Source organism: Acanthochromis polyacanthus, chromosome 7, assembly GCF_021347895.1.
Source record: "Acanthochromis polyacanthus isolate Apoly-LR-REF ecotype Palm Island chromosome 7, KAUST_Apoly_ChrSc, whole genome shotgun sequence".
Lineage (NCBI taxonomy): Eukaryota > Metazoa > Chordata > Actinopteri > Pomacentridae > Acanthochromis > Acanthochromis polyacanthus.
Genome location: NC_067119.1, coordinates 477,170 through 489,957, shown reverse-complemented (window position 1 = coordinate 489,957; position 12,788 = coordinate 477,170).

Here is a 12,788-nt window from a genome sequence, read left to right as displayed (position 1 = left end):
TATATTAGTACTAGTACATGGGTATATTAGTATTAGTATATGGGTATATTAGTACTGGTACATGGGTATATTAGTACTAGTACATGGGTATATTAGTACTAATACATGGGTATATTAGTATTAGTATATGGGTATATTAGTACTAGTACATGGGTATATTAGTACTAGTACATGGGTATATTAGTATTAGTATATGGGTATATTAGTACTGGTACATGGGTATATTAGTACTAGTACATGGGTATATTAGTACTAGTAAATGGGTATATTAGTATTAGTATATGAGTATATTAGTACTAGTACATGGGTATATTAGTACTGGTACATGGGTATATTAGTATTAGTATATGGGTATATTAGTATTAGTATATGGGTATATTAGTACTAGTACATGGGTATATTAGTATTAGTACATGGGTATATTAGTACTAGTACATGGGTATATTAGTATTAGTATATGGGTATATTAGTACTGGTACATTTGTACATTAGTACTAGTACTTGGGTATATTAGTACTAGTACATGGGTATATTAGTATTAGTATATGGGTATATTAGTACTGGTACATGGGTATATTAGTACTAGTACATGGGTATATTAGTACTAGTACATGGGTATATTAGTATTAGTACATGGGTATATTAGTATTAGTATATGGGTATATTAGTACTAGTACATGGGTATATTAGTACTAGTACATGGGTATATTAGTATTAGTATATGGGTATATTAGTACTGGTACATGGGTATATTAGTACTAGTACATGGGTATATTAGTATTAGTATATGAGTATATTAGTACTAGTACATGGGTATATTAGTATTAGTATATGGGTATATTAGTACTAGTACATGGGTATATTAGTATTAGTATATGGGTATATTAGTACTAGTACATGGGTATATTAGTACTAGTACATGGGTATATTAGTATTAGTATATGGGTATATTAGTACTAGTACATGGGTATATTAGTATTAGTATATGGGTATATTAGTATTAGTATATGGGTATATTAGTACTAGTACATGGGTATATTAGTATTAGTATATGGGTATATTAGTACTAGTACATGGGTATATTAGTATTAGTATATGGGTATATTAGTACTAGTACATGAGTATATTAGTACTGGTACATGGGTATATTAGTATTAGTATATGGGTATATTAGTACTGGTACATGGGTACATTAGTACTAGTACATGGGTATATTAGTATTAGTATATGGGTATATTAGTACTAGTACATGGGTATATTAGTATTAGTACATGGGTATATTAGTACTGGTACATGGGTATATTAGTATTAGTATATGGGTATATTAGTACTAGTACATGAGTATATTAGTACTGGTACATGGGTATATTAGTACTGGTACATGGGTATATTAGTACTAGTACATGGGTATATTAGTACTGGTACATGGGTACATTAGTACTGGTACATGGGTATATTAGTATTAGTATATGGGTATATTAGTACTAGTACATGAGTATATTAGTACTGGTACATGGGTATATTAGTATTAGAATATGGGTATATTAGTACTAGTACATGGGTACATTAGTACTAGTACATGCGTATATTAGTATTAGTATATGGGTACATTAGTACTAGAACATGGGTATATTAGTACTAGTACATGGGTATATTAGTATTAGTATATGGGTATATTAGTATTAGTACATGGGTATATTAGTACTAGTACATGGGTATATTAGTATTAGTATATGGGTATATTAGTACTAGTACATGGGTATATTAGTACTAATACATGGGTATATTAGTATTAGTATATGGGTATATTAGTACTAGTACATGGGTATATTAGTACTAGTACATGGGTATATTAGTATTAGTATATGGGTATATTAGTACTGGTACATGGGTATATTAGTACTAGTACATGGGTATATTAGTACTAGTAAATGGGTATATTAGTATTAGTATATGAGTATATTAGTACTAGTACATGGGTATATTAGTACTGGTACATGGGTATATTAGTATTAGTATATGGGTATATTAGTATTAGTATATGGGTATATTAGTACTAGTACATGGGTATATTAGTATTAGTACATGGGTATATTAGTACTAGTACATGGGTATATTAGTATTAGTATATGGGTATATTAGTACTGGTACATTTGTACATTAGTACTAGTACTTGGGTATATTAGTACTAGTACATGGGTATATTAGTATTAGTATATGGGTATATTAGTACTGGTACATGGGTATATTAGTACTAGTACATGGGTATATTAGTACTAGTACATGGGTATATTAGTATTAGTACATGGGTATATTAGTATTAGTATATGGGTATATTAGTACTAGTACATGGGTATATTAGTACTAGTACATGGGTATATTAGTATTAGTATATGGGTATATTAGTACTGGTACATGGGTATATTAGTACTAGTACATGGGTATATTAGTATTAGTATATGAGTATATTAGTACTAGTACATGGGTATATTAGTAATAGTATATGGGTATATTAGTACTAGTACATGGGTATATTAGTACTGGTACATGGGTACATTAGTACTAGTACATGGGTATATTAGTATTAGTATATGGGTATATTAGTACTAGTACATGGGTATATTAGTATTAGTACATGGGTATATTAGTACTGGTACATGGGTATATTAGTATTAGTATATGGGTATATTAGTACTAGTACATGAGTATATTAGTACTGGTACATGGGTATATTAGTATTAGTATATGGGTATATTAGTACTAGTACATGGGTATATTAGTACTGGTACATGGGTACATTAGTACTGGTACATGGGTATATTAGTATTAGTATATGGGTATATTAGTACTAGTACATGAGTATATTAGTACTGGTACATGGGTATATTAGTATTAGAATATGGGTATATTAGTACTAGTACATGGGTACATTAGTACTAGTACATGCGTATATTAGTATTAGTATATGGGTACATTAGTACTAGAACATGGGTATATTAGTACTAGTACATGGGTATATTAGTATTAGTATATGGGTATATTAGTACTAGTACATGGGTATATTAGTATTAGTACATGGGTATATTAGTACTAGTACATGGGTATATTAGTATTAGTATATGGGTATATTAGTACTGGTACATTTGTACATTAGTACTAGTACTTGGGTATATTAGTACTAGTACATGGGTATATTAGTATTAGTATATGGGTATATTAGTACTGGTACATGGGTATATTAGTACTAGTACATGGGTATATTAGTACTAATACATGGGTATATTAGTATTAGTATATGGGTATATTAGTACTAGTACATGGGTATATTAGTACTAGTACATGGGTATATTAGTATTAGTATATGGGTATATTAGTACTGGTACATGGGTATATTAGTACTAGTACATGGGTATATTAGTACTAGTAAATGGGTATATTAGTATTAGTATATGAGTATATTAGTACTAGTACATGGGTATATTAGTACTGGTACATGGGTATATTAGTATTAGTATATGGGTATATTAGTATTAGTATATGGGTATATTAGTACTAGTACATGGGTATATTAGTATTAGTACATGGGTATATTAGTACTAGTACATGGGTATATTAGTATTAGTATATGGGTATATTAGTACTGGTACATTTGTACATTAGTACTAGTACTTGGGTATATTAGTACTAGTACATGGGTATATTAGTATTAGTATATGGGTATATTAGTACTGGTACATGGGTATATTAGTACTAGTACATGGGTATATTAGTACTAGTACATGGGTATATTAGTATTAGTACATGGGTATATTAGTATTAGTATATGGGTATATTAGTACTAGTACATGGGTATATTAGTACTAGTACATGGGTATATTAGTATTAGTATATGGGTATATTAGTACTGGTACATGGGTATATTAGTACTAGTACATGGGTATATTAGTATTAGTATATGAGTATATTAGTACTAGTACATGGGTATATTAGTATTAGTATATGGGTATATTAGTACTAGTACATGGGTATATTAGTATTAGTATATGGGTATATTAGTACTAGTACATGGGTATATTAGTACTAGTACATGGGTATATTAGTATTAGTATATGGGTATATTAGTACTAGTACATGGGTATATTAGTATTAGTATATGGGTATATTAGTATTAGTATATGGGTATATTAGTACTAGTACATGGGTATATTAGTATTAGTATATGGGTATATTAGTACTAGTACATGGGTATATTAGTATTAGTATATGGGTATATTAGTACTAGTACATGAGTATATTAGTACTGGTACATGGGTATATTAGTATTAGTATATGAGTATATTAGTACTAGTACATGGGTATATTAGTACTGGTACATGGGTACATTAGTACTAGTACTTGGGTATATTAGTATATGGGTATATTAGTACTAGTACATGGGTATATTAGTATTAGAATATGGGTATATTAGTACTAGTACATGGGTACATTAGTACTAGTACTTGGGTATATTAGTATATGGGTATATTAGTACTAGTACATGGGTACATTAGTACTAGTACATGCGTATATTAGTATTAGAATATGGGTATATTAGTACTGGTACATGGGTACATTAGTACTAGTACTTGGGTATATTAGTATATGGGTATATTAGTACTAGTACATGGGTATATTAGTATTAGTACATGGGTATATTAGTACTAGTACATGGGTATATTAGTATTAGTATATGAGTATATTAGTACTAGTACATGGGTATATTAGTACTGGTACATGGGTACATTAGTACTAGTACTTGGGTATATTAGTATATGGGTATATTAGTACTAGTACATGGGTATATTAGTATTAGAATATGGGTATATTAGTACTAGTACATGGGTACATTAGTACTAGTACATGCGTATATTAGTATTAGTATATGGGTATATTAGTACTGGTACATGGGTACATTAGTACTAGTACTTGGGTATATTAGTATATGGGTATATTAGTACTAGTACATGGGTATATTAGTATTAGAATATGGGTATATTAGTACTAGTACATGGGTACATTAGTACTAGTACATGCGTATATTAGTATTAGTATATGGGTACATTAGTACTAGAACATGGGTACATTAGTACTAGAACATGGGTATATTAGTATTAGTATATGGGTATATTAGTACTAGTACATGGGTATATTAGTATTAGTACATGGGTACATTAGTACTAGTACATGGGTATATTAGTATTAGTACATGGGTATTTAGTGTATAACTGGTATAGGCAAAATATATAATCTGTTTTTCAGTCTTTAGTGTTTATTCATCAACATGTGGTAACAGGAAGTCATCATTCAGAACAAAACTACCGAATATTTAAAATTATAACAGAATATGATTGACAGAAATGCGAGTGATGATGTCACAGCGTCACTTGACCCTAAGATGATGTCACAGCAGCAATCAGAAGGCTGTGGGCGGGACTGAGAACACAGAGTGACAGCTGATCAGAACCAATCATTTATTTAGTGACAGTCAATAAAAATAATGATAAATAAAGGAGGACGATTGGTTGATACCTGAGATGTCATCTGTCTCCTGTGATGTCACACTGTGCCACCTCCAGGTGGAGCCGCTCAGCTGATCTCCAGCTGACTGTTACCATGGAAACCCCAGGCTGGTCTGAGTGTGTGTGTGTGTGTGTGTGTGTGTGTGTGTGTGTGTGTGTGTGTGTGCATGCGTGTGCATGTGTGCGTGCTCACCGTCACCCTGGCGGTGGGCGTGTCCGCAGTGGAGCCACTGGGCATGCTCTGTCTGCGCCCCCCCTTCTCCAGAGCATCTGAACCTGACAGAGAGGATCATGGGAGCAGTTGTAGTTTTTCTTTGCAGTGGTTGGCCCTGAGGCTCCACACCTGTTGCCATCATAGATATATACAAACACTGGGACTGAATCCCAAACCGCCCCCTACACACTACCCCTCCGTTTGCGCGTTCCGTGGAGGGTCCTCCATATTAAGGGCCGTCCCAAACCGCGTAGTGCGGAGGGAGAGTGGACTGTTCAGCCCTTAAATAGCGAGTCTGCATCGATGCTCACTCTGGACAACTTTTTCAGGAAGTGCAACGTCGAAATGGAGGAGGAAACAACATATTGATGTGAGTTCCACATGCGTCCATTATTTCTCCCACGCCTTTTTCACACTGACAGAACATCACAAAGAGTGGTGAAAAAAGATAAATCAAAAGAAATAAATCTTCTTCTCTGCTGACGTTCGATTTAATTGTGCACCCCCTGACACCTTAAAATTTGAACACAGCTGACAGAATTCATTCATTCATTCATTCATTTGTTGGATCTGAAATGCCAGATAATAGGATTGGAAAACGTGAGTTAAAAAAAGTGGGACGCTTTCGTCTTCTGGAAGCAGCAGCGATCCTTGTTAGTTGCAACCTGTGCCACAGCGCTACAGCCATGACAGTAGGCGTCTTTGTGTTACCATGGCGATGACGTCTTCCGTTTTCCGGTGAGGCGACAGGGCGTCCCATTCCTGACGATCGTATTTATACCCTCCCCCTTCAATAATAGGTGCCCTCCACAGCTGCGAGTGTGACTTCTTTTGGAGTGACACTCGGTAGTGGAGGGGGAGTGTGTAGGGGGGGGGTTTGGGATTCAGCCTAGATGGCTCATGAGCGCTGTCAGCCTATGGGGAGCGACGTCGCCACATGGCGGCCATCTTGGGACAGGGCTGCTCGATCACTCATAACATTAAAGTCAATGGAGCATGGATTTTAAAATCACTGTAGATTGCTCAATTTTCAACCGATTTTACAACAGCTTGGTTTGTTATAAACGTCAGAGATGTACTTGTTTTACTGCTTACATAAGAATAATTAAAACCATTGAATTCATATAAAAATGAACACAGATATCATCTTTTTTCAGCATAAATGGATGTAAATGTAATTTTATTATTTAGCATTGCACTTCTTTATTACTATCAGCTTTCTAATGCACAGATAAAAACAAAGCTCAACCAAAATCAATGCACAACAAACAGAGATGTTGTCTTTTCTTTTCATGAACCTGGTGCCTACATTACCCACAATGCATTTCGGCTGCAGGCTAACTAATCCAGGCATAGATGTATACAAACAATAAGTCTAAGGTCTCAATCAAAGTCTCTTAACAAGCAAATAAATACAACCACAACCACAAAGAATGTAATTTCACCTAAAGATTCGGTTCTCAAAAAACGTTGGTCTCAGGAAAACCTAATAATTGAAAATCAGATTGTGAGTAACACCATCTTCAATGTGAGTAGCCAGGCAGAAAAGACACACAACTATGCCGCATTTTTCAAAACGAAAAGCTGCGATTTCGGAATTGGGCCTGAATCATAGCCACGTTAATAAGGTTTGTAATAAACTAAACCGTTTCTAAATCAATCAAGAATTGAGCGAGTTATGAGTGTTAAAGTGAGGAAATCATCCACCTTACCATTGACTACAGTACAGTGCGCCAGAGCAGTCCCCTGTCCTAAGATGGCCGCCAAGTGACGACGCCACAGACTCCGTCTTGAGACATCTAGCGTTTGTATATATCTATGGTTGCCATAATAACTGGGAGTGGCGAGTTGCTGTGGCGACCAGCAGCAGTCAGTGAAGGTGTGACTCAGCAACATCATGTGATCAGATGATCCAGCCAATCAGAATCAGGGTTGGTTTAATGGATCCTGTTTGGTTCAGGTTTTATTTATTCTCTCATGGTGTTTAAATGTGTTGGATTCATTTGTTTTGTATTATTGGATATTTTTATCTTTTGTCTTCTGCTTTAGCCACTCAGTTTGAGTTACTTTATATCAGGGTTTCTCAGAGTGGAGCGGCCCCTGGGGGCCACAGAGGCCTGACAGAGGCGACTGGAAGGAGAAGGTCCATCAATGAGGAACTAATCAGCTCAGCTATTGTTTACGTCGGCGTGTTATTCACGGTGCACAAACATCGCTGAGGTGTGGGAGCTGGTACTTGGTGTACAGACGAAGTACGAACTGCTGAGAACGCATCGTTAACCAGCCGTTAGAACACCTGGGCTCCTCTACTCCCACCATTTCTACCAGAGGAGTGAAACATGCGGCCCGCGGACCAAAACCGGCCGCCAGATGGTCCATTTGGGCCGGGACGACTTTACAGAGCGTAGAAATTACAGAGAAGACATCAACTGTAAACTGTAAATTTGTAAAACTGTAAATTGTCAATAATTTCTAGACCATGAGTAGTTGTTGTGATCCTCCAGTAGACACTCTGGGATCTGATTCACACTGACGCTGAATGTTCATCAAACTGAACTTCTGAAGAACTTCTAACAGCTTCTCTACAACCCCTGGATAACCAGCTGCTGGTTGGTTGTAGTTAAGGTAACCGGTAACCACGACGGCTGTGTGCTGCGTCTCCATGATAACAGCCTCAGAGATCAGATTATCAGATTATTATTGGGACATGTCATCAAGATTATCAGTTAATCCACAAGAACAGCCTGAAGACACAAACATCACAGCGTCCTTACCGCCATCGCTGTCCATCGTCTGTCTGTCTCTCCACCTGTCTGTCTGTCTGTCTCTCTGTCTGTCTCTCCACCTGTCTGTCTGTCTGCCTGTCTGTCTGTCTCTCTGTCTGTCTGTCTGCCTGTCTGTCTGTCTCTCTGTCTGTCTGTCTGTCTGTCTCTCTGTCTGTCTCTCCTCCTGTCTCTCCTCCTGTCTGTCAGTCCATCTTCTTCTGCGGCTCTCTAAACTCTCTCTGCAGCTCTTACCTTTGTGGGCGGGGCCAGGAGGCGCTGATGTCACATGGAGGGTGTATCTTAGCAACCAGATGGTGCACGTCTCCGCCCTCTCGGCCAGAAGCAGAGGATGAACCTGGAGAAGAACAGCTCAGATGGTTGATCTGACATGAAGCAGCAAATGATCCATCTATTGCAGATCAATGACTGATCAGTTCTGACACTGATTATTACAGAACATCCACGTTTCACCACCACTGATGTCTAAAGTCCAGGTGATTGGTCCAGTGACTCCTAGAACTCTGAGTTTATGGTGGAACCACTGGAACATTAATCTTTGTCAGTAAAACAACCATTCTGGTTCTTTACAGATTTATTGAAGTTCTTCTGGAGATAAGACTGAATCTTTTGGGTCATAAATAAACAGAAATGTTAATATTTGGTTAAATGTGTCAGTTTCCTCCTCAGTTCAGGTCTTCTGGTTTATCTTTGACTCCTCTGGACACGATACCTACCTCCAAGCATGGAGGTGCAGCATCATTATAGTATCACTTTCACTGATTCAGGTTCGAGTCAGAAAGACAATAAATGTAGTGGAACTGTACCAGAACTGGCAAAAACTGACACCATCAGGATGAGAAACAGAATGGCATTGAACTGCACAGAATTATTCAAGAAGGGACCAAATTACTTTAAAATAATCCAGGATTCCTGAAAATGAGTTCAGAACGAAATGAAATTTGTCCAAAATGACATGAAAATGATTCCAGACACAAAATGATCCAAAATGACGAGAAAATATCCAAGATCTTAATATTCTCAGGATGAAAGTAGAGCTTCGGTCATGAAATAATTTTGGACGTTTTTGTCATTTTCATTTATCTCTTGCTAATTAAAGACAAGTTTCCAATGATTTTGAAAAAGTTTGGAGCAATTTAAGGTTTTGAGGCATTTTTGCTGAATTTTAACTATTTCTACAATGTTGTAGTCCTTCTGGACCCACCTCTATGGACTTCAAGGACCTGGAATGCTTTAAGTAAGACTAAAGTTAAAGACTGGAAGCAAGAAAGGAGAACGTCCCCTGTAGAAAGTTCTAGAGCAGACCTACCGACAGCTGGAGAAAGTTCTAGAGCAGACCTACCGACAGCTGGAGAAAGTTCTAGAGCAGACCTACCGACAGCTGGAGAAAGTTCTAGAGCAGACCTACCGACAACTGGAGAAAGTTCTAGACCTACCAACAACTTGTTGGTAGGTCTGCTCTACAACTTTCTCTGGGAGACGTTCTCCTCTATGGACTTCAAGCACCTGGAACTCTGGAAATGTTCCCAGCATAAAGGTAGAATTCTGATTGTTGATAAAGTTAGCGGAGATGAAGAACCAGATGTTCTGAGGAGGTCTGAGGGGAACTCTGTCGATTTCATCAGATTTGTTCTACAGATAAAGTGAATATTTAGGACTTGATGAGACTTCCTGTTCTGCTGGGAGAACCAAGAAGACAACGTTCTACCTCCAGGTTGTCCAGCATCAGCAGCTGTGAGTCCGACAGGATGCAGAACATTTTACTCCAGATGTCGGGCTCTGCCCTCTGACCACAGGACAGCCAATGGATGGAGGCGCTCTTCAGCTCTGTGGGGTCGAACAGACGGAACCACAAACCCAGAAGAGGATTCATTATTACCAGTGTGTTCTAATAGAGAACAGCAGCAGAACTCATTTATCAAAGAAATGATCAAATTAAAAGTAAATCCTCAAGAGTTCTTCCATAAACGGTCCATAAGTTCCACCAGTCAAACTGAAGTACTAGATGATAATCTGATCAGAACGCTGCTGGAGAACCGATCAACAGATGGAATGATTGATGTTCTACCAGGACTTGTTTCTGATCAGAGAACTTCTGAAAGGTTCTAAATATGTTTGCTGGAAACTGTTCTTCTTCATTCCGACGTCTGATCAGCAGCTTTAGGTTCTATTAAGTAGATTCATCTGAGAAACAAATGGTTCTCAGATGGTGGATCTGTGGAACATTTACAGGAATGTTCTCAGGTGGAGCTCAGAGACCGGAGGGAATACAAACATTACATCACTAATATAGATTTAAAACTCTCTAAAATTATTTGAAATTATCCAAAAACAAAGAACATTTCCTTCCAGATGGCATTATTCATGTTTATCAGAAAGAAATGTTAGAAAAAAAACTAAACATCCCAACGTTCCCAAAACATGAAATAAAACACAGAAAGAAAGCACAGATTTGCTTTAATTATATATGGATAATACTACATCTACAAAGTATCAGTAAAAATACTCTATGTAGTACAACCTGGAGTAAAGTACCTCAGAGTACTCAGTTACTGTCCAGCCCCGTGTGAGTGAGACCTGTCTATCAGATCACTCACCTATCACCTTCATCCAGCCCAGGTGCTGACACCTGGACAGGTGTTTGACCAGGTCCTCCATGGAGACGCACCTGAGATGAGACAACCCTCCAACAAAGAGAGGAGAACCTACAGAGAACCCTGTTACTGTAGCAGCAGCTGCTCTCCTTCATTCAGGTTCTTTACTGATGTTCTCCTGAAAGAACCAAACATGTTCTGTTGGTTCTCTGGTAACTGCCACACCTCCTCCATGTCTCAGCAACAGGACAAGAAAGAGAACAGACAGAGAGACAGGTAGACAGACGGGTGCAGTGTGGTCCAGACACATCAACAGGTAAACTTACAGGTAGACGCTGTGGAAGCTGCAGTTGGTCTCCTCGGCTGTGTTGGTCTGTTGTCCCCTGTCAGATAGTACCTGCCTGCCTGAACACCTGTCTCTCTGAACACCTGTCTGTCTTTCTGTAGGACCCCGAGGACGACCAGAGACACCTGAGCTCTGACTGCTTCTGATCTTCACGTGGAGTTTAACACCTTAACTGGATTAACGGATTATTACCTGGAGCACTCTCACACACACCCTCACGCACACACGCTAACAGGTCCCCATGAAGACATGTAAACAAACACACATGAGGGTCAAAGGTCAGTATTTTTTATTCTAGAAGAAAGCTGGCAGCTGATTGGTCAGCTGAACAGAAACAGTCACATGTTCAAAACAATCGCCTTACAGGCCAATGGGAGCAGAGTGTGGTTACCATGGCAGTGTTTAAAGTGACAGAGTGACAGTTTAACGTCTCAGAGACCGTTAACCTGTTAGCATTCCTCATTCAGATCAATGGGCTGCATTAGCTTCAAGCTAAAACAGCCCATCCATCATTGATCAATGCCTCTGATTGATTATCTAAAGGGTGATTAAGTGGTTGTTGCATAGATACGGACTGGATCATAGTGCAAGAAAATACCTGCAGGGAGCACCGGGCATTCTGGGAAACTGAGTCCTTACTTCCAGGGATTTGGAGTTTTACAGGTGTTTGTCCAGGTGAGCTCCAGGTGTGTTCTCAGTATTGGACACATAAACAGACTCACACCTGAGAAAACTCACCTGTAAAATACTGATCTTATAAACATCAGAGGCTGGAGTCAGTTTGTCAGGAAGCTGTCAGGTGATTCTTCAGGTAAAACCAAATGCAGGTGTCACAAGAATTTCACAGGTAAATCACAGGTAAACGTGTGACAGAAGCGTTACTCTGTTCAGGGACACAAACTGGAGACGGACGTTCAATTGCTGAACGGCTCACAACACAGGGGACAGGTGAGAACAGGTGATGACAGGTGAGGACAGGTGAGGACAGGTGATGACAGGTGAGGACAGGTGAGGACAGGTGAGGACAGGTGAGGACAGGTGATGATAGGTGATGATAGGTGAGGACAGGTGAGGACAGGTGAGAACAGGTGATGACAGGTGAGGACAGGTGAGGACAGGTGATGATAGGTGAGGACAGGTGAGGACAGGTGAGAACAGGTGAGGACAGGTGAGGACAGGTGAGGATAGGTGATGACAGGTGAGGACAGGTGAGGACAGGTGAGGACAGGTGATGACAGGTGAGGACAGGTGAGGACAGGTGAGGACAGGTGAGGACAGGTGAGGACAGGTGAG